This window comes from Balaenoptera acutorostrata, chromosome 5 (genome assembly GCF_949987535.1).
Source record: "Balaenoptera acutorostrata chromosome 5, mBalAcu1.1, whole genome shotgun sequence".
In the NCBI taxonomy this organism is placed as follows: Eukaryota; Metazoa; Chordata; class Mammalia; order Artiodactyla; family Balaenopteridae; genus Balaenoptera; species Balaenoptera acutorostrata.
Genome location: NC_080068.1, coordinates 55,855,573 through 55,878,190, shown reverse-complemented (window position 1 = coordinate 55,878,190; position 22,618 = coordinate 55,855,573). Strand labels below are relative to the sequence as shown.

Here is a 22,618-nt window from a genome sequence, read left to right as displayed (position 1 = left end):
AACACCCTGAATTTGTCTAATAGTTCAATTCACTAACTTTTTTCTAACAGTACATTAATTCTTTAGAGAGGCATAAGATTTGGAAAATGATTTTTATATAGGTGGAAGAGTTAAAATTGGACATGCCAATTAATAACTGCCTCACATCAGGCAAACATATTCAACAGCTCTGCAGTCTGTTTCATAAGGTCACTAATGAGATAAAAATTTGACCATATATCTGATGATTGGCCTTATTATTTCATGGGACCAGAACACTATGCTTGTTAATGATTGGCAGATTTTGTCCATAGATCATCAGGATGGTGGCTTTTACTCCTCTGGTATGAACTACTGGGTAAAACATCTAGTCAACATTATCTCTGGACTAATAGGAGTTTATGAGACAAGGCTAAAGAAAACTTGCACCCTTATTTCTCACTTAGAATCCACTTTTATAGACAATTTAATATTCAACTAAACATTTCCTCCACAAAGACTGCAAACATTATATGTTTCCAAGTTTGGCAGATGAGATTATGTAATTTAAAGGTTAAATTACCATTATGGGTACTTGTGCTTATGATAGTGGTCACAGTACAGTTCATGAGAGGATGAGGGGAAGTGATGGGACAAAGGAAAAGGAAGAAATGGGCAAACTCTTGAGTTTCTGATGGAGAAATCATACCTATAGAAAATAGCATTTCTGAGAAATACATTTTCTTCCCAAAGTATTTGCAGAGTAACTCTTAAGTAGTTTGCTTCTTCTTTTCAAATATGTACATTGTAAGTAAAATTAATGTAGGAAAGAATTAAATAAATTTTTAAATTAATTTAAAAGGGTAGGAATTAAATTCCAATCATTTACTTTTGCTCCATCATACTATTAACCATGCTAACATATGATAATTAGCTAGTTCTCCGAAGCCACGAAGTGTTACAATACAAATGAAGTACTATCATTATTAATATCCAAATGAAGGGAAATCTTCAAATCAAAGACCAAAAATAGTGTTTTGTATTCCAAGAGGGACAAAGTTTGATGTGTCATATGAAAGGAAATGGATGGTGTAAAATCTGCTTTACAGCAGAGTAGAAACCCTGACAGTTTCCTGATCTTCCTGACCAGAAGGGAAGCTCTGGCTAGAGTAATGCTTTGCATTACTTCTTGTCTAGTTCCTTTAGATAACATGCAATAATTCTTATACACTGGACCCAAAACGATGTTATTTAGGAAATATGCAGCATGAACAGTACTGAAAATAGAATTAATCATTATGTTCCTAAGGTCTCAAACAGCATCTCAATTGGTTGAACTGAAAGAAATAAATAAAGCACTGAGACTTTAATGGTAGTAACGTCCATGTGTTTTGTTTATATTCTCTTTTAAAGAACAGATTATTTTAAACCTTAATTCTGAATCATGTGGCATATTTTTGGGGTGAGTCTTTGATCTGTGACTTGATAAGCTGAGGAATGGACAAGAGCCTGGGGAAGCAGGAGAGGAATCTATTCTAATCAGTGGCTGGGTGAATTCAGATGGATCCTACCAAAGTTTCCAGCCGAACTGTTAAAAAAAAAAACCCTACTTTCTCTTTTTCTTCTTTGCAGTTTTACCAAACTTCCAGCAACAAAACAGGCAACATTTAGTGATCAGGAATATAAAAGTTGCCACGCATGCTAGCAGGAACCCAATTACATCCAAAGAATTGTACTGGTACTAGGTGAGGTTGTGGATGGCTGGCCGAAGGTGTTTGGCTCCTTTGTGGTGCATGATAAACTCAATCCAGAAGACTGCACATTCCAGAGGTTTCATAGGCTGATCATGGTGAATTCTTGATAACTTCATAGCATTCTCTTTATAGCTAAAATTGAATATACAGATAGCAACTTGAAAAATTTGTTAAGGACATGATATATCTAAAACATATATTATTAAAAGTATATACATAATTATATAATAAGTTGTGTCATAAATGATATCACCAAGAGTCAGAATGCATATGAAAGTTTGTTTCCTCTTGAGATATTTCTAGATATGGTGGCCTATCTGCTGGAATTTGTTGGATGTTTCATAGTCTCAGTAATGATTGGAGGCAGGGGAGAAAAGAATTTCTAACTGGAAATAGCATTTTGAAAGTTCAGAAATAGGAATGTAGAATATGTAGGTTGAGAATAAAGAATTTGATCTCTTTTGCTGAGTGTGGTATTGGGAACATGATATTGACAAGAAGCAGCAATGAGGGGCAAGTTTATGAAAAAGAAACTCTTCCCCCCACCACTCCACCCTTCTCCAGGTTCTGTCTGGAGTGTCAGTGTTAACAAGGAGCTAGTCTTCAATAGTAATGGGAAATGGTTTCAGTCTGTGATCTTCATGGCCCTGACATTCCAGATGAAACCAATTAGCTTCATGTGACCCTCTGGGCAAGAAGTGGGCCTGAAAGTAAGTAGATGCTGGAATCTTTGCTTCAAGCTACAGAGGGATGCAAGTGTCAGTGTTGAGATAGAACAATGGCAATAGCTAGAACACTAACCCTTCTAACTTCTGTCAAGGAACAAAGACCAGACCAAGGTGTGGTTTAAGGTTTTGAATGGCTGACTTAGAAAAAGGATTTCCTTGTATCTGTGAAGGAGTTGAAGGAGGAAGGTTATTCTCCCACACTGAAGTGCAGTCATCATTGATGGAGAATATAGAACATTAAATTGTAGAAGATAGTGGAAGAGCATGTAGAAAGTTCTGAGGAAGGGAACGGTAAATCAGAAAAAAATCAAATCCTTGTTGCTCTTTTGTTTAAAAAAAAAAAATAGGCCTTTCTTAATACCAAGAATTTAAGAAATAAGTACTTCTGAATATATCTCAAGGAAACAAGGAAATAGCAACAAGAAACCCTCCAAGACACAAAAACAAAATATCTGTCAGATAAAAAATTAATGAAAAAGAAAATCCTCCACGAATAGAGAGACTGCAATAAACAGAAAGTGCATCATTAAATCCATATAAATACAAAACTAAGGCTAAATGTTATTTGAAATTTTGGTCAAAATTTCGGACAAAATGTGTACGTTGTAAGTTTTGAACATGTTAATGATAATACAGCAAACAAAAATTAAGATGTGATGTTTAAGTGACATGAATGGGAAGTTTAAAAGTGACTTCATAGTGAAAAGTCATTCTATATTGACCAAAATTGGAAATATTTAAAAAGTAATTATTCTAAACTCTAATGTAAATATTTGTACATAGAATTATAGGAAAATTTTAGTAAGAATTTATCTAATATTAAAAAACATCTATCCAACCGTGGTAATTCTTTTAATTTTAATATAGCTTATTTTTTCCCAAGAATATATTTGATTTATTTGAAATACACTAAAATGATAAATATAATCACTTGCTGTTGAGAATATTTTTATTTATTTATAATCACAGCTAATCACCATGCACTACAAATATCCCTATAACTTATTCACTTCAAACTAAAAGTTTGTACCCTTTGACCAACATCTCTTCACTTCCCAAACACCTAGACTCTAGTTATCACCAATCTGCTTTCAGTTTCTATGAATTTGACTTTTTAGATTACACATATAAGTGATATCATGCAATATTTGACTTTCTCTGCCTGACATTTCACATAGCAAAATGCTATGTTGCACAAATGGCAGGATTTCCTTCTTTCTTTTTGCTGAATAATATTCCTTTACATACATATACCACATCTTCTTTATCCATTTATCCATTGATGGATACTTAGGTTGTTTTTATATCTTAGTTGTTATGAATAACTCTACAATTAACATAGAAATGCAGGTATCTCTTCCATATTCTGTTGTAATTTCCGTTAGATGTATACCCCAAAGTAGCATTGCTGAATGATGTAGTAGTTCTATTTTAAATTTTTGAAGGAACCTCCTTCCTATTTTCCATAGTGGTTACAGCAATTTACATTTCTACCAACACGCTTCTTCACTTCCTCACCAACATTTGTTATACCTTTTCTTTCGATCATGGCCATTCTAATAAATGTGAGGTGATATCTCATTGTGGTTTTGATTTGCATTTCCTGATGCTTACTGATGTCAAGTCCCCTTTCAAGTATCTGTTGGCCATTTGTACATCTTCTTTGGAAAAATGTCTATTCAGTAACTCTACTAATTTTTAAATTTTTCTTTACTTGAGTTATATGAGTTTTTATATATTTTGTATTTTAACCTTATCAGATATCTAATTTGCAAATATTTTCTCCCATTTTGTACATTTTCTTTCTTTTTGTAGATCATTTCTTTTGCTGTGCAGGAGCTTTTAAATTTGATGTAGCCCACTTGTTGATTTTTGTATTTGTTCTTTGTGCTGTCGTTGGCATATCCAAAAAATTGTTACAAAGACGCTTGTCAAGGAGCTTTTTTCCTCTATGTTTTCTTCCAGGAGTTGTATGGTTTCAGGTCTATGTTTAAGTTTTTAATCCATTTCTAGTTAATTTTTGTAAGTGATGTAAGATAAGGGTCCAATTTCATTCTCCTATATGAGATTATCTAGGTTCCCCAGCACCATTTATTGAAGACACTACTGTTTTCTAATTGAGTATTCTTGGCTCTTTTATCAAATATTTTTTTACCTTATATGTGAGAGTTTACTTTTGGACACTCAATCCTGTCCATTGGTCTATGTGTCTGTTTTTATGCCAGTACCATACTTTTAAAAGAACTGTAGCTTTGTAGTAGCTACAATTTAGGATTTGTGTTTCTATTTCTGTGCCCCTAAAGGCTTTAGAACCTGGTCACTCGACTCATCCTTTCCTGTTGAGAAACTCTTTCTAGCTGGGAAGTTCTCTCTTGGTGTTGAGTAATGCTGGCTTGGAAATGGGATGATATGGGTAGAATGAAACTGTCTTCATTCTGGTTTTTTTGTGATTATTCTCAGGATTTTTTAGTTCCACAGTGTTGCTAAAATTCCTTAAGTGGACTTTAGAGCTCTCCCAGAGATGTTTTTGTTTATGGGTACTGTCGTGTCTAATTGTTGATCTTTGTCAAGGGGCAGGGAGGCTGGGGTCTTCTATGTCTCCATTTGGATCTCACTGTCTCACACTCTTTACTTCACTGTCTTTCTCTTGTTTTCAATTAAAATATACCAATATAGGATGTTTTTAATTAACAAGTAGAATGATCCTATTTTTATAAAAGTATTTCTATCTTTTTTTTCTAGTTATAAATTAGCACGAGGAAATACCTAAAGTAATATTTCTATACTGATGGTTATAGCTGTATGTGGAGAGTTAAGTGATTTTTCATTTTTATTTCTCTATGCTTTTGTTATATTGTCTAATTTCTTTATAGTGTTAACATCAGCATTTTTAAGAGATAAGCAATAAGTATTATTAATAAAAATATTTGTATCTCTTTAACAACAGCTTAGTTTCTTTAAATAAATTTAGTATTTCTTTGAGGTTGGAATCTATTACCCAGTAACAGTAGGTGAATCTAAATACTTTCATAGAATTTCAGATACAGAAAATCATGACACCTTTATAAATCATTAATTCAATTAGGTAGCATCTTCTGCATAATTCTGTGCCATGAGGCCATATATAAATTCCTATAGGCTCTAAAGAAAGCAGCAATTAATTATTCCAGGCTAAGCAGCAATTAGTAATTCCAGCAATTAAGTCATTCCACACCTGTGAAAAGTTTGTGCAGAGTTAACCGATGGAGAGTACTTGACATTGGACAAGTTGCTGGGGTGAGAATACTTTAATAAAAAGGAATGGAGGGATTTAAGAAAACAAACGCTTGCTTTAATAGGGAAAGGGAGTTGAGATGTGCAGGGTTTCAATGTGAGAATGTTGGCATAACAGGCTAGGAAGATCGACCTGGGCAAGTTCATGTAGTACTCTGTTTTAAAAATTGGGTTTTGAATTGATTATAAGTAATTTGGACCATTTATAATATTGTAGATGGTGAAATGGCTTATCAGATTGTTTTTTCAAATAGCTACTGTGGGAAAAGTGAAGAGAGGAGGAAGATAATGGATACAGAAAGCCAGGAGGGTGCTGCAATATTCTATACAAAAGATAATGACAGCCTGATGTAAAGGTACTTTCTCTGGCTCTGATTCTGAGGAGGGAGAGATTGTATCATAAACGGAAGAATTATAAATACCATATTTATGTTAGTGCTTGACAAAGATTCCAGTTTTGACCAAACTCTAGTCAGGCTCCTCTGAACTCTCTTTTCAAGTAGACCCTGATTTGGGGGCTTTTTGTTTATCTCTGCATTGCCCAATTTTAGCAACCATCCTTCTAAGTCAGTTTAGCTAGATTCTCCCAGTACTGATACTTGATCACTCTTTTTAGCTGTTGCTTCCTCTTTCACCATCCGCCAAGCGATGGCTGATCACCCTGGCCTGCCGTCAACAAGAATCAGATTAGGTTAGTTTTGCCAGCGTCCTCCCTTGACCCTGATGTTTCCTCTTAGTAATTTTCCATCCACTGACCTCCCTCTCTGCACTTTGGTTATAAATTTCCCACTTTTCTTTCTGCATTCAGAGTTTAGTCCAATCTCTCTGTCTTACTGTAAAAGTCCATTGCAGTAGTAACTGTACTTATCATGGTGGTCTTGACTAAAGTGTGTCTTACAGTCTTTAACAAGTGTCATGAATAAGTTTTTCTTTAACAAGCTCCAGAAGAAATGTGAAGAAGAAATTAAGTTTTTTTTCTTATTTTGAATACAAATTATCTGTTATTGAGTAATCATTCAGATTATTCCTCATTCATAATTAAGCAAAATTATTTAATTTGGCTTCTCTTTGGTCTTATCAGGAAGATCATTCTGTGGAATCCATCCAGATAGCCAGGTATTTGCTCCTAGTGTTTCTGGTTTCTTTTTCTGTGTTATCTCCACAGAACCTGCTAAGACAAGTGCATTTACTCTATTAGAAGATTTTTAGAATCACATCCCATCAAAAGGAGGCAGTTAACTTAGCATTAATCAGGTTTGATGACTCCAGGTAATACACAAGCAAACTGAGGTCCTAGGTGATTAAGTAATGAATGTTTTTAAACCATTGACACCACAACAGTGTTTTCAAATGCTTGCAATAATCCTAGTCGATAGGCTATCATCATCAGGTTAATTCTAACTTGTAGATGAAGATAAAAGACAATCTGTATCTGAAACAAGTGTATATTGGTATTACTAGGCCATTCTGGTAAAGTGGATTTTTGAAACAAAGTTTTCAGAGGCAAAGGGAAGGAATGTCATTTACCTCACTAAGAAATTGTTAGGGCTTTGATCTTTGTTATATACTTGGTAGTAACTTAGAATCAAGTATTGCCTTTTTTATTATAGTAAAATATACATAATGATGTCTATCATTTTAAAGTATTGTAAGTATAGAATTTGGTGGCACTAAATACATCCACAATGATGTGTAACCATAAGCACTATCTATACCCCAAATGTTTTCATCTTCCCTACATAAACTCTGTATCATTAAGCAATAACTCCCTATTCCCCCTACTCCCTAGCCCCTGGTACCTCTATGCTACTTTCTGTCTCCATGAATTTGTCTAATCTAGGTATCTGATATAAGTGGAATCATACAGTATTTGTCTTCTGACAACATTATTTCACTTAGCATTATGTCTTCAAGGTTCATGTATGTTGTAGCATATCAGAATTTCCTTTCTTTTTAAGGCTGAATAATATTCCATTTTGTGTGTATATCACATTTACTTTATCCATTCATTTTGGTATTGTGAATAATGTTGCTGTGACCATTGTTGTACAAATATCTGTTTGAGTCCCTGATTTCAATTCCTCTTCATAAATAGTCAGGATTAGAATTACCGGGTCATATAACAGCTCTATGTTTAACTTAGTGAGGAACAACAAAAATGTTTTTCAGAGCAGATGCATCTTTTTGCACTCTTATGAGTATAATAGAGAAGAACAAATTTTACTTTAATCTTTCTGTTCTGTTTCCTGTGTTGGTCATGCTGGCTCTCCACCTTTTGTGAAATAATGTTGCTTACAGACTGAAATGTACAGGATAGCCTATTCTCAAGGCTCTGACCTTTAAGAGTCCATTAATATAGAGATAAAAGTTGCAGAACAGAAAACAATATTTGTCTTGTTGGAGGTTTACAGGAACATTGTGACCTGACCTACTTGGAGAGTGGCAAGAAAAAAGTACAGTCCTACACCAAGAAGTTTGCAACGACTAACCACACACCTCTCTTACCTTGCCTTTAAAAGTGCTTTGTTGAAACCCTTATGAGAGTTCAGGGTTTTCTGGGCACAAGCCACCCACCTCCTTTGTGGACTTGCAGTAAACCTTTCTCTGCTCCAAACTCCTATGTTTTGGTTTGTCTGGACTCACTGTGCACCAGGTATACAAACTTGCATTTGGTAACAGAAGTGTAACGCACAAGGTCCTATTTCTCCACATTCTCACCAACCCTTGCTGTTTTCCTTTTATTTATTTTTTATAATAGCTATCTTAATGTGTGAAGTGGTTCTTCGATTTGCATTTCCTTAATGATTGGTTTTGAGCATCTTTGCATGTACTTTTTGACCATTTGTGTATCTTCTTTTGAGAAATATCTATTCAAGTACTTTCCCATTTTTCAATTGGTTTTTTGTTGTTGTTGAGTTATAGGAGTTCTTTATGTATTGTGCACATTAGTTCCTTATCAGATACGTGATTTGCAAAGATTGTCTCCCAATCTGTATATTGTATTTCACTTTCTTGATAGTATCTTTTGATGCACAGAAGTTCTGCATTTGATGAAGTCCAATTTATTTACTTTTTCTTTTATTGTTTGTGCTTTTGGTGTCATACCTATGAAATCATAGCAAAATACAATGTGATGAAGTTTTCCCTTAGGATTTTCTTGTAAAAGTATTATATTTTTACTTCTAAAGTTTGTCTCTGATCCATTTTGAGTTCTTTTTTTTTTTTTTTTTTTTTTTAAGTATAGCTGATTTTTTTAAAATTAATTAATTTATTTATTTACTTTTGGCTGTGTTGGGTCTTTGTTTCTGTGCGAGGGCTTTCTCCAGTTGTGGCAAGCGGGGTCCACTCTTCATCGCGGTGCGCGGGCCTCTCACTATCGCGGCCTCTTTTTTTTATTGCAGAGCACAGGCTCCAGATGCGCAGGCTCAGTAGTTGTGGCTCACGGGCCCAGTCGCTCTGCGGCATGTGGGATCTTCCCAGGCCAGGGCTCGAACCCGTGTCCCCTGCATTGGCAGGCAGAACTCTCAACCACTGCGCCACCAGGGAAGCCCCTTGAGTTCATTTTTTTAAGGTAAGTGTCCAACTTTATTCCTTTGCATGTGGATATCAAGACTTTACAAGCACTATTTGTTGAGAAGACTGTCCTTTCCCCACTGAATGGTCTTGCATCCTTGTTGAAAATCAATTGCCCATACGTGTGAGGGTTAATTTCTACTTTGTCTTCTATTCCATTGGTTTATATGTCTGCCCTTTTCCCATTACCACACTGTTAATTTACTGTAGGTTTATAGTAAATTTCTAACTTCAGTGTTTGAAAGTGTCAGTCCTTTAACTTTGTTGTTTTTCAGGATTGTTTCGTCTATTTGTGGTTCTTGTAGTTCCATATGAGGTTGAGGATTGGATATTTTATTTCTACAAAAAGGCTGTTAGAGTTTTGATAGGCATTGCATTAAATCTGTAGATTGTTTTGGATAGTGTTGACATCTTAACCATGTTAAGTATTCCTATCATGAACATACATAGGATGAGTTTCCATGTATTTAGGTATTCTTTAATTTCTTGCAGCGATAATGTTTTGTGGGGACTTCCCTGGCGGTCCAGTGGTTAGGGCCCTGAGCTTCCACTGCAGGGGGCACAGGTTTGATCCCTGGTTGGGGAACTAAGATCCTGCATGCCACGCAGCACAGTAATAATAATAATAATAATAATAATAATAATAATAATAATGTTTTGTGGTTGTCATCATGCAAATGTTTTACCTCCTTGGTTAGATTTATTCTTAAGTATTTAATTTGTTTTGTTGCTCTAGTAAATGGAATTTTAAAAATTTCATGTTCAGAGTGTTCACTGACCCTGTGTGTCAACAAAACTGATTTTTGCTGTTAATCTTGTATTATGCACCTTAGTTAAGTTTGATTATTATCCCTAGTAGCTTTCTGTGAATTCTTTGAGATTTTCTATGTATAGTATCATGTCATCTGCAAATACACATTGCTTTACCTCTCTCATTCCAATGTGGATGCATTTTTATTTCTTTTTCCTGTGTCATTCCTATGCTAGAACTTCTGGTATAAGGTTAAATAGCAGCAGTGAAACAATACAACCTTGTATTGTTCCTGATTTTAGGAAGAAAGCTTTCAGTTTGCACCACTGAGTATGATATAAGCTGTGGGTCTTTCAAAAGTATCCTGTATCATATTGAGGACTTCTCCCTCTATTCCTAAGTTTCTTGAGAGTTTTCATCAAAAGAATGTTGGATTTTCTCAACTTCCTTTGCTGTGTAAGTTAAAATGATCATTTGTTTGTTTGTTTGTTTTTCCCTTCATTATATTCATGTGCTGTATTACATGGATTGATTTACATTTGCTGAACCACCTTTGCACAAATAGAGTAAGTATCATTTTACTATGGTGAATACTCCTTTCAATATTCTAGTGGATTTGATCTGCAAATATTTTCTTGAGTATTTTAATATCCATATTTAGAAATGATCATGGTCCGTAATTTTATTCTCTTGTGGTGTCTTTATCTGGCTGTTGGGAAAACTAGTAAAGTAGTCTTGTTTGGGCTTCAGAGGCAAAAGAAGGCCTCTGACTGACTTGTGACCCTGCCTGGATTGCATGCCTGCTTGCACACCTAACAATTGTTACTAACAAGTCAAGCAGCAAGTACAATAAGAAAGGGAGTGGGTCTTGGAATTTCTTGAGCCCTGGGGACCTGGCTAGTCCCCTGGGGTCTAGAAAATCTTGTGACTCTTATGGTGAAATCAACAGCATTGTTACAGTTGAACCAGAGCTGCATTTTTGCATGTAAACTGATGACATCAGTTTGTGGCCTGGAATTATAAACGGAAGCCCCCAGAACTACAATTTGAAGTTTCACCCCTGAGGTGGACGCACCACCTGGGACCCTTCCCAGCTGGGACTCCAGATTGCTGTTACTCGGGATTTCCCAGCTGCTGTTTGAATCTGGATGAAGGTGTCGGCCCAATCCGGTGATGTATACTCTGTTATGTCTTTCTAATACTTTTATTCATCCCCTTCTAATGACTGTATATTGAAATTAAGTTAAATCATCTTCTTTTAAAGAAATTAATTAAATCTGTTCAGTTGTGTGAGACGAGTGGTTATTTTGCCGGTGAGTCCAACGAACCTTGAAACTGAAAGCAGTTTTCGGCAATACACACGCTTTCATATCAGGTAAATCTAGCCTCACAGCATTATTTAATGTTTCCTTCTTTTCACTTTTTTTGGAATATTTGAAATGGATTACTTAATTATTTAATTATATAACTGTTTGATAGAATTTGCCAGTGATGCTATCTCTCCAAGACTTTTCCTTTTTGGTAGGTTTTGATTACTATTTCAGTCTCTTAATTTGATATAGGTCTGTTGAAATACTCTATTTCTTGTTTAGTCAGTGTAAGTAAATTGAGTTTTTCAAGGTATTTATCCACGTCTTCCAGGTTGTCTAACTTTGTTGTGCAAGTTTTGATAATATCCTATTTTCTTCCAGTTTTGTTGATATATAATTGACATACAGCACTAAGTTTAAGTTGTGTAGCATTATAATTTTACTTACATACATTATGAAATGATTATCACAATAAGTGATAAGTGAATAAGTGAATATCCATCATCTTATGTAGGTACAAAATTAAAGAAATAGAAAAAAAATTTCTTGACATGAGAACTCAAGATTTACTCTCAACAATTTTCATATATAACATACAGCAGTGTTTATTTATGGTGTATATTGCATTCCTAGTACTCATTTATCGTGTAACTGGAAGTTTGAAACTTTTAACCACCTTCCTCCAATTGTCCCTTCCCCAAGCCCCTGCCTCTGGTAACCACAAATCTGATCTGTTTTGCCATGAGGTTGTTTTTTCTTTTCTGTTTTGAAGTATAACTAACCTACAACACTATGTTAGTTCCTGTTAGACAATACAGCTATTTGGTATTTCTATACCTCTCAAAATGATCATCACGATAAGTCTAGTTACAACATGTAAAGCTATTGCATAATTATTGTCTTATTCCCCACATTGTATTTAGCAAAATACATACATATATATGTGAAAATACATGATTATTTTAAGTTGCTGATCTCTTAAGTTCAAGTGCATTTTAACAACCTTGCATTTTTACTTCCCTCACCACACTTACTATTTTTGACATCATATTTTAAACCTTTTAGTTTCATGTATCTCTTAACTACTTATTATGGGTATACATGATTGTATTACTTTTGTGTTTTAACCTTCCTTCTAGCTTTATACCTGGCTGATTTACTAACTTTACTATATATTTGCCTTTACCAATTTTTTCTTTTGTGATTTTCATGTTTCTAGTTGTGACCTTTTCTCTCTCACTTAGAAAAGTCCCCTTAACATTTCTTGTACACCTGGTTTGGTGGTGCTGAACTCTTTAACTTTTGCTTGCTTGTAAAACTTTTGATCTCTCCATCAAACATGAATGAGAGCCTTGCTGGTGAGAGTATTCCTGGTAGTAGGTTTTCCCCTTTCATCATTTTAAATATTATATATTGTGCCACTCCCTTCAGGTTTGCAGTGTTTCTGCTGAAAAGTTAGCCAACAGGCTTATGGGAGTTTCCTTGTAAGTAACTTGTTCCTTTTCCCTTGCTGCTTTTAAAATTTTCTCTTAATTTTTGCCATTTTAATTGCAATGTGTCTTGGTGTGGTCTTCTTTGGGTTGATCCTGTTTGGGATTGTCTCTGCTTCCTACAACTAGATGACTGTTTCCTTTCCCAAGTTAGGGAATTATATCTATTATGTCTTCAAATATGTTCTCTGCCCCTTTCTGCCTCTCTTCTCCTTCTGGGAGACCTATAATGCAAATGTTAATGTGCTTGATGTTGTCACAGAAGTCTCTTAAACTGTCTTCCTTTCTTTTTATTCTTTTTTTCTGTTCAACTTCAATGATTTCCACTACTTTGTATTTCAGCTCGCTGATCGATGTCTCTGTATCATCTAATCTACTGTTGATTCTTTCTGGTGTATTTATCATTTCAGTTATTGTATTGTTCATCTTTGTTTTGTTCTTATTTATATTTTCTAATTTTTTGCTAAAAACTTCTACCTTCTCACTCTGTTTATTTAATCTTCTCCCCAGTTTTTCTGAACATCTTTACAATCATTACCTTGAACTCTCTATGGGGTAGATTGCCTATGTCCACTTCCTTAGCTCTTTTTCTGGGGTTTTATGTTGTTGCTTCATTTGCAACATATTCCTCTGTTGCCTTATTTCACCCAGCTTGCTGTTTTTATTTTTATGTATCTGAAGGTTGGTTACATTTCCTGACCTTGGAAAAGTGGTCTTTTGTATTAGACATCCTATCCATCCAAACAGTGCACCCTCATCCGGTCACCAGACTTAGATGCTCTAGGGGTACCTGTATTTGGGCTACCTGTGTCCTCTTGTTGTGGCAGATTGATTACTATGAGCCCTTAGCTCTTCTGAAAGTACTCTCCACTGGCCTTTAAGGCCATTGTTTTGGGGGCATGGCTTCCTGGTGCCAGAGCCCTGGTCTGGGGAGCCTAATGTTTGTTGGGCTTGAACTATGCACTCCTTGGGGACAACCTTTGCTAATTTGCTCACTTGGTGGTATGAGTCTTGACTATACCACTTCTTCATCCCCCTTATCTGTCTCACTGTGGGAAGAGGTAAGCTGGGGTATTCTTACTCTCCCATCTTCGCTACACCTCCTTCATATCCTCTTATAAAATTTTTATCTTTGAAAAGCCATTAGTAATCTCCCTAGATTCATTTCTCACTTTAAAATTATTTGCATCTACTTTTTTTTTCTCTCTGGCAGTTTAGCTAAAAGTTTGATAATTTTGCTGACCTTTCCAAAGAACCAAGTTTAGGTATTATTGATTTTCTCTGGTTTTTTTTTTTTGTTCATTTTGTTTATCTCTGCTCTAACTCCATTATTTTTTTCCTTCTGCTATCTTTTGGTTTAGTTTGCCTTCTTTTTATAGTTCTTTAAAGTATAATATTAGTTTATTGATTTTTAGATCTTTTTTCTTATTTAATATAGGCACTTGCACCTATAAATTCCTCTCTGAGTCCTGCTTCTCCACGTCTATTGATTTGGACTGTTGTGTTTTCATTCATTAAAAAAAATATTTTCCAATTACTATTTTTTTTCAGATTTTTTTTAAGTTTATGTTTTAGAATACATTTACATTTACAGAAAAATTGCAGAATTTCCATAAACCCCACACCCAATTTCTGCTATTACTAGCATCTAACATTAGTATGGTACACTTGTTTTTTTTTTTTTAAGGTTCTTATTTATTCTTGAATTTTATTTTATTTATTTTTTTTATACAGCAGGTTCTTATTAGTTATCTATTTTATACATATTAGTGTATATATGTCAATCCTAATCTCCCAATTCATCCCACCACCCCTCGCCCCCATTTCCATATGTTTGTTCTCTACATCTGTGTCTCTATTTATGCCTTGCAAACCAGATCATCTGTACCATTTTTCTAGATTCCACATATATGCGTTAATATATGATATTTGTTTTTCTCTTTCTGACTTACTTCACTTTGTATGACAGTCTCGAGGTCCATCCACGTACCTACATATGACCCAATTTCATTCCTTTTTATGGCTGAGTAATATTCCACTGTATATATGTACCACATCTTCTTTATCCATTCATCTGTAAGTGGGCATTTAGGTTGCTTCCATGACCTGGCTATTGTAAATAGTGCTGCAATGAACTTTGGAGTGCATGTGTCTTTTTGAATTATGGTTTTCTCTGGGTATATGCCCAGTAGTGGGATTGCTGGGTCGTATGGTACTTCTATTTTTAGTTTTTTAAGGAACTTCCATACTGTTCTCCATAGTGGCTGAATCAATTTACATTCCCACCAACAGTGCAAGAGGGTTCCCTTTTCTCCACACCCTCTCCAGCATTTGCTGTTTGTAGATTTTCTGATGATGCCCATTCTAACTGGTGTGAGGTGATACCTCATTGTAGTTTTGATTTGCATTTCTCTAATAATTAGTGATGTTGAGCAGCTTTTCATGTGCCTCTTGGCCATCTGTATGTCTTCTTTGGAGAAATGCCTATTTAGGTCTTCTGCCCATTTTTGGACTGGGTTGTTTGTTTTTTTAATATTGAGCTGAATGAGCTGTTTATATATTTTGGAGATTAATCCTTTGTCTGTTGATTCATTTGCAAATATTTTCTCCCATTCTGAGTGTTGTCTTTTCATCTTGTTCATAGTTTCCTTTGTTGTGCAAAAGCTTTTAAGTTTCATTAGGTCCAAATGAATTGTTTCATTTATTTATTTTTGTTTTTATTTCCATTACTCTAGGAGGTGTGTCAAAAAAGATCTTGCTGTGATTTATGTCAAGGAACATTCTTCCTATGTTTTCCTTTAAGAGTTTTATAGTGTCCAGTCTTACATTTAGGTCTTTAATCCATTTTGAGTTTATTTTTGTGTATGGTGTTAGGGAGTGTTCTAATTTCATTCTTTTACAAGTAGCTGTCTGGTTTTCCCAGCACTGCTTATTGAAGAGACTGTCTTATATACATTGTATATCCTTGCCTCTTTTGTCATATATTAGTTGACCATAGGTGCGTGGGTTTATCTCTGGGCTTTCTATCCTGTTCCATTGATCTATATTTCTGTTTTTGTGCCAGTACCATACTGTCTTGATTACTGTAGCTTTGTAGTATAATCTGAAGTCAGGGAGCCTGATTCCTCCAGTTCCATTTTTCTTTCTCAAGATTGCTTTGGCTATTCAGGGTCTTTTGTGTCTCCATACAAATTGTGAAATTTTTTGTTCTAGTTCTCTGAAAAATGCCAGTGGTAGTTTGATAGGGATTGCATTGACTCTGTAGATTGCTTTGGGTAGTATAGTCATTTTCACAATGTTGATTCTTCCAATCCAAGAACATGGTATATTTCTCCATCTGTTTGTATCATCTTTAATTTCTTTCATCAGTGTCTTATAGTTTTCTGCATACAGGTCTTTTGTCTCCTTAGGTAGGTTTATTCCTAGATATTTTATCCTTTTTGTTGCAATGGTAAATGGGAGTGTTTTCTTAATTTCACTTTCAGATTTTTCATCAGTGTATAGCAATGCAAGAGATTTCTGTGCATTAATTTTGTATCCTGCTACTTTACCAAATTCATTGATTGGCTCTAGTAGTTTTCTGTAGCATCTTTAGGATTCTCTATGTGAAAGTATCATGTCATATGCAAACAGTGACATCTTCACTTCTTCTTTTCTGATTTGGATTCCTTTTATTTCTTTTTCTTCTCTGATTGCTGTGGCTAAAACTTCCAAAACTATGCACAACTCCAGTTTTTCAGAGCTTTGCACAAACTCTTCTAACTCCTGTGAGGGAAACAGTCTTTGTTATATGAAAGTTGATAGTTCCAACAATAAGTCATACACTTTTCTCAAGGTGTCTGAATTATTAGAACACTTCTGTTTTTTCATATGTTAACCATTTCAGTGTACAAAATATGACCTGAAATCACTGGTTATTAGACAAATTGAAAATGACTTAAATTGGATGTTCCCTTCAGCATGATAGAGTGGTGTGTGTGTGTGTGTTTACAAATTATTGACTACATGTTATCTTCTGCCATGTGCAGTGCTCTTTACATGTATCATTTAACTTAGATATATGGGAATCCTAAGAGATATTTATACATTTGCAAATGAGAAAGCTATCTCAGTAAGGTTAAGTAATTTGTCCAAGTCTACACAGCAGTATCTGGCAGAGCCAAATTTCTAAGTTAAGCTTGTTGATTGTAAAGCCAATGACTATATTCAGTACTCTCTATTGCCTTCCAAAACCCTCTTCACAATGTTCCAAATGAAGAACATTTGATTCCTGCTTTAAGTTAAATAGTTCTGGTGCTTCACTTTATATTTAGTTTTGGATGCTAATAAGATTATCATTCATTTTTCTGCTGAATCACAGTTAGTATAATGACATAATTTTGGTATATTTACTTTATGTTTTCTAAATTTCAGTTTTCTTTTATTTTGGTTACATTTTCTCTTTGTATAAGCTTCCATAAACACATTTAGAAATAAGGTAGTCATATAAATTCCTGACCAGATAAGACATGCAGAAAGAACTATAATGAATACTCTGAGGCTGACAGTAATATAATAGAAATATATGGCTTTCCATTAAAAATAAAAATATTGTATTTAATCATTGCTGAAGTAAAAAATGATCCTTTCATCCTATGTTTAACTACTAACAAAACTAAAACTAAGTCAACTAAATAAGAGAAGGAAAAACATGTGTGAGTCTTGAAAGGGAAAGACAGGGAAGAGATTTATATTAAGAAATTGACTCACACGATTATGGAGTTTGGAAAGTTTAATCTGCAGAATAGGCCATGAGGCTGGAGACTCAGAGAAGAGCCATTGCTCTAGTTCAAGTCTGAAGGCTGTCTACTGGCAGAATTCTTTTTTGCTTGGGAGCATTCAGTCTTTTGTTCTATTCAGGTCTTCAACTAATTGGGTGAGGCTCACCCACATAATGCAGAGCAATTTGTTTACTCAAGGTCCACATATTTAAATGTTAATGTCATCCAAAAATACCCTCACAGAAACTTCCAGAATGATGTTTGGCTAAATAGCTGGGTGCCTGGCCCAGGCAAGTTGACACATGAAATTAAACATCACATTATATTTTACATGGATTGACTTAATATGTAAAGCTATCAATCTCTTTAAATTTCTTTTCATTTATGGCATTTTTCTTGACAAATTGGCAAATATTTTAAAATTTATATAAAAATTAAATTTTCATGAATAATGAATGAACTTTGAAAAAGAAAAGGAAATACTGGAGACTACTTCATCAGATAATAATGCAGAATACAAAATGAAGGCTACTGAATTACTAACAGACTAAGTGAACCATAGAATAACGTACTTAGGATAGAAAGAGAGCCATGAGTATGTGAAAGCCCCATTTATGCTAAAAATGGTATCACAATTCACTGGGACAATCAGTGAGAAAAATCCATACTGAGTGGATTGTTTATCAGGTAGTGGTATAACAATATATTCATTATTCAGACAAAGCAGGGAGGTGAATATTTACCTCCTAGCATGTATTAATAAAAAAATCTGAATGCATTAAATATATCATATTAAACTATAATGTTATACATTAAAAAATAAAATATAAGAGAATGTCTCTTTAACCTCAGAAAAGATACAAATATTTTAAATGAGACTTTGAAAAGTACAAATCATAAGGCATTAAAGGATGGATTTGATTACATCAAATTTGGCAGTTTATGTTTAAAAAGGAAATTAGAGGTAATATTAACAAATATATGAAGTCATAGGAGAAGATATTTGCAATGGCTAGATCAAGGATTAATACCTAGATATTCTATGCTATGGAAAGAATTTGTATTTCTTGCAAAAAAAGTTAGAATATCCAAAATAATGTACTAAGTATATGAATTTCAAAGAGGGAAAATAAGAATAACTAATAATTTCTGAAAAGATGTTCAGCTTTGCTATTACAGAGAATACAAACAAAATTCAGCAATGTAATATCACTTTACCTCTTTGAAACTGACAAATAGAATAGTATCAAGGTGTAGATAAAATGTGGAAGATGTGACCACCTATGCACTCCTGATGAAACAACACATTTGTACAGATATTCAGTGAAATTAAATGTACAACACAATTAAATATGCCAATAACCCATGATACTATAATTTAATCCCACTATTGGATATAAATCACAAATATATGCCTAGCTTTGCAATTGTTCCTCCTAATATTCTCTGTTGTAGGATGGAAATGGGGACACCTAATTACCCTTTGTGAGGAATAAATAAAATGTGATAAATACATAAACCAAAACTCTGCAACTCTCACAATGAATGAAATGGATTTACAAATAGAAACTTGGATATATTTAAAAAAAATCATAGAGTAATAATAAAAAGAAAATGTGAATTATAGTATAAAACAATTTACATAATTATAAAACTCAAATCAATACTATATATAGTTTGAAGATCCAGTATCTGTGTAAATTGAAGTGAGATGATAAATATTAAATGCATTTGACTGGGTGCCTACTGGTTATGGGGTAATGAAAAAAAAGAAGATAAAGAAAGAAAATGTAAGAAAATAAATCAAAAGAGATGTCAGCTATGGGCTGATAATCGTATGGCATGAATTGAGAGAATGATTGATACACTCTGAGGCTCTGAAATTAAAAAAAGAAAACCCCAAATTCCATAATTCCACAAACTTACATTTTGGCGTTCAAAATCAAATTGACATCTTTTTCATGCTGTAGTGGAATCTGAATACATGTATCATATTGAAAATTTTATAATAGATCATGTGACAAATAGTGCTACTGGCACAAACATTGAGTAATAATATATTTTGAAGTGATAATTTTAAGGTTTAGATTGTGATTCAATGTCAGTTTGAGATAAGTATTTCTTGTCCTGTGTGAATAAATATTATTGTTGGAATTAGGCTGGTGATAAAAGCATATGAGATTGTTGTTTTACATAGGATGGATATATATTACTTTTGTAAATGCTGGAGTTTATAATTGTAAATGTTATTATAATTGGAATTGTTAATATGAATAGTGTGACTAGTGTGAAGGAGGTAAATAAGTTTATTACTTTTATTTGGACGGAAATTTTTCACTCCTCTCTCCAACCTTTTCCTACATCTTCCTTACAGGGAAAAGATGAAAGTCTGAGTCTTACTGCAGATTCCTAGTTGGGTCACATTCCTTAGAGGACTGTTGTGCTGAGTGTTATAAGAACACACATACATGATTAACTGTGACTCTCCCTCTACTTCTTCAGTAGATGGGGCTAAAAGTTTAAGAAGAAAAGACCCTGTTCCAAAGATGGGTCTTCAATGCTGCTTTTTCCTTTTAATGTTTACATTGATCTCATTAATTTGACATAGCTGCCTGACATTGATAAGATTTTGGCTCAAGGGAAGAAGCAGCTGTGTACACTTTGAGTTTAACCAAATGATCCAGGCTAATTTACCAGAGAGCTCTGCAGAGGGATTAAGGCACAAATGTAGTTAACAAAGGGCTCACACTTATATATCATCTGTCATTGTACATACTCTAACTCAGAAACAGAACACAAATGTGGTTATTGTTTGTGGAAAGGTTCAAGTTTTACACTTTCTCCCATCATATTCCTTTCTATTAGAGCCTCAAACCTCACGATTACTTTACTTGTCACTCTCTTGATGTGTTACTTTGCACATTCACATCGACTCGTATTTGTATGTAAATGTAGATACAGTGTACTTTAGTATCTGCTTTTTTTAAAAAGATTTATTTATTTTATTTTATTTTTGGTTGCATTAGGTCTTAATGGCAGCACACGGGATCTTCATTGAGGCATGCAGGATCTTTCCTTGCGGTGCACGGGCTCTTCGTTGGGGCATGCGGGCTTCTCTCTAGTTATGGTGTGCGGGTTTTCTCTCTCTAGTTGTGGCACGTGGGCTCCAGAGCGCGTGGGCTCTGTAGTTTGCGGCACGGCAGGCTCTCTAGTTGAGGCACACGAGCTCAGTAGTTGTGGTGCGCAGGTTTAGTTGCCCTGCGGCATGTGGGATCTTAGTTCCCTGACCAGGATCAAATCCGCGTCCCCTGAACCGTTAAGGCGGATTCTTTACCACTGGACCACGAGGGAGGTCCCTAGTATCTGCTTTTTATAGTTAGGGATATTATTGAAAATCTTCTGGAAATATTCTAATACCAAAATTAATCATGTGAATTATTCAAACAATTAAATGTTATGAAAATGCTTGCATATTAAAGAACCCTCTTACAGTTGTCATAAACTTAGGAATCATTTTTTTTTTCATGAGTGTGAGAGCATGTCATTATTGGACTGCAGAGATGTGATTGTGCTTTTGTAGTGTCCCCAGGGCCCTAGTGTCCTCTGATGGGTGGAGACAGGGGAAATAAGATCCACTAGAAATACTTCAAAGCTCTTACACTTTCTGGACATCCTTAAAGTTCATACAAAAAAAATCAGTTAGACCCTTGGTGACATATAGTTGGTAAAATAAATAAATGCACAAATTCACACAAACACACATTATATATACATGTATGTGTGTTACTGGGTCAATAATAAGGCAATAGGAGAATTCTGAATATTTTGAATTATTAAATATAGCAAATATACTTATAAGTAAGTCTCACACTATCCCAACAGGGCATAGACCTTTTATCAAAAATTATGAAATAAAATAAAAAAGGCTCAGAATATTTAAGTGATTGCTTTCTGAGCAGAAACAATGGCTTAGAACAATGTAGAATGGATATCCAATATCATTTAACTTGTCAAAATATTAATGTACATATTCATATAACAGGATAAAGTAAAAATTTCTGTTACATGATTTAAAAATTCCCCCAAATTCTCAACCTCTTCAATGAGTATCCCATATATTTCCTGACCTTACCTGAAACTCAGGTCTTGCCCTATAATCCTTTAAAAGTATACTCAATCATTCTACCCTACCTACATCAAACAGGGTCCAGACAGAGTCTTCATGTGTGTCCTGCTTTCTTCTGACTGCCATTTCCAACCGTTTCATTTTCTCTGCTTTTAAAAAATATCCTTATCTTTATGTCTTTACTCTGTACTGTCAACTACTCATGTTCTCTAATGCCAACTGTCAGGCTGTCAGGAGCAACACCTGTTCACGTAAGCCTTAGACATTTGGATTATAGTCTCCTGTTCCACCCCAATTTCTTTTTTAATGTTTACAATAAACAGCCAATACAAAGTCATGTCTTCTTATTCCTTGACATCCCTAATTTAAAACCACTTCTTATGGAAAAGGCAAAACTATGGAGGAAGTAAAAATAGTGATTTCTAAAGATTTAGGGGCAGGGAAGGATGAAGAAGTGGAGCACAGAGGATTTTTAGGAGAGCGGAGATTCTGTATGAGAGTATAAGGGTAGATAACATGTCATTATACATTTATCAAAAGATGGAATGTACAATACACAGAGTAAACCTTACTGTAAACTATGGACATTTGTTGATATTCATGTGGATGCTGGTTCATAAAGTGTAACAAATGTGCTGCAGGAGTGTGGGATATTGATGGTGAGGGAAGCTGTGTATGGGAGGGGGCTAGAAATAGGTGAGGACCCTCTGTATTTTGTGCTCAGCTTTGCTGTGACTATAAATGCCTCTAAAAATAGTCAATTAATTTAAAAAAAACCTACAAATATCGCATAAACCTGTCCTCTGAGATTGAAACAATGTATTTTATAGCTGCTTGCTAGACACTGCATTGTATCTTATTCAGCATACCCATATATGAAACAATCATTTTCCCT

The 22,618-nt window shown here is 34.5% G+C and overlaps 1 protein-coding gene across 3 annotated transcripts in view; it reads right to left on the bottom strand.

The window, feature by feature from the left end:
- Positions 1-1,375: 1,375 nt before the first annotated feature.
- Positions 1,376-22,618, bottom strand: part of LOC103008900 (UDP-glucuronosyltransferase 2C1-like) — a 61,655-nt gene continuing 40,412 nt past the window's right edge. For 2 of the 3 annotated variants that reach the window (XR_009008482.1, XR_009008480.1), the window contains one exon: positions 1,376-1,844. The gene's annotated coding sequence lies outside the window, so the exon portion shown is untranslated. Of the gene's footprint in view, positions 1,845-16,492; positions 16,603-22,618 lie in introns of those variants that run through there. The other variant, XR_009008481.1, reaches the window with a different exon arrangement.